The sequence below is a fragment of the Electrona antarctica genome (genome assembly GCF_951216825.1).
Source record: "Electrona antarctica genome assembly, contig: scaffold_692, whole genome shotgun sequence".
Lineage (NCBI taxonomy): Eukaryota > Metazoa > Chordata > Actinopteri > Myctophiformes > Myctophidae > Electrona > Electrona antarctica.
In genome coordinates this window covers 42,633-44,238 of record NW_027637159.1, presented here as the reverse complement: position 1 = coordinate 44,238, position 1,606 = coordinate 42,633, and positions in this window count along the sequence as shown.

Here is a 1,606-nt window from a genome sequence, read left to right as displayed (position 1 = left end):
CAGAGCAACACAACCTGAACACTGACTTAAAGACTTAACGTTGTCCCAGTGTCCCAGTCCCAGGTTTAGACAATACAGTTGTTGCTGTTATTGTGTCTCTGTTGTTAATAACAATGTAATGATGGATATAGGATATGGAGTTGGTACAACGTAGGTTCAGGAGGAAGGCCATGCCTACAAGCTAAGATCGGTGACCTCCCCTGTCACCATGTGGCAGCGGTGGCCGAACGGATAGCGGCGCGGTCTAGATACCGGAAGGTTCCCAGTTCGAATCAGCCGTCCGACACGTTAAAATTACCACCGCTGAAATGCCCTTGAACAAGGCATCAACCACTACGATGAAATGTGTTCTATGAGCAGGGCCTGGCTGGAAACAAGTTCTTGAGCTTAGCCCAGATACCCTGGGTAAATATAGATTTCATTTCATTTCATTTCATTTCATGCCATGCTAATTCTATTCCTAGCCTCAGGTATCTAGCTACCTCCTTCCCCACAGCTACAATCAACTCCACCACTTACCTGCCATGACTACCGATGCCAGCTCCACCCTCGCCACTCACCGAGGCCCTGCTGCCATGGCAACTGTCTGGCGCTCTGCCCTATCACCACCCTCGCTCCATTAAAGGGAAGAGTATATATGCCAGCCTGTTCCACTTGTCACTCGTGCACCGTATCTCGTACAACTCGTACCATACACAGCACAACCAACGACTCGCTGCAGCAATTCGTTTCTTGCAATGGATCGTCTCGACCTCCATCCCCCCGACTCTGACGATGATTTTCAGGACCTTCCCGAGACGCCGGCGCCGCCCGTCCAGAGGTTCCTGCCTGCCGGCGTCCTGCTTCGGTCCGCCCCCAGCTTCCTCAGGGCATCGGAGGCAACCCGGCTGGAACCAAGCCCCCCCCGGTACTCGTCTTCTCGCCGCCGTGTCTTCCCCCCTCTCCCTCCGCCTCACCAACGCCGGTCTCGCATCGATCCCCCACCTCCACCCCCTCCTCGTCTCGAGTCCCTGACAGCGTCCGCCGCTTCGGCTCCACCTTCCTCCGCCAGGCCGACCATCCGCCCATACAAAGAGTGGACCATCGCCGGGCTCAGAAGGGCTCTCCTCGAGCGAAACGAGCCCCACTGTAGAAAGGCCAACAAAGGCCAGCTTTTTACTTTACTAATTCAGTGCTCCACTCCAGCTCGACCGACAACAACAACAGCGGCGCGTCCTGATGACGTCATCCCGGGTCCTTCCATCAGACGACGCGTCACCAGGAGAGAGCTCCCTGCGCTGCCTGTCCATTACTCTCTAGGTGAGCAAACCATCCGAAATAATAATAACAATGATGATAATCACAATACTGCCTATCACATCATCACCGGTCAACACCTCCCACCTGTACCTCCAGGCCGGTCTATCCAAAGCCGCCTCGGACCTCCAGCCACCCAGGTCAGACTACCTTTGCGTCCCCCCCAGCATACCTCTCACCCCCCCGTGCCTGCTCCCCCCTCTTTCCCCTCTTTCTACCCCCCCCCCCCCTCCCAAGCCTTCCTCGGAAGGCTTACATCCCCGTCTTCGCAGGCTGCACTGTCATCCAACCCCCCTGCACACCTCTCTCA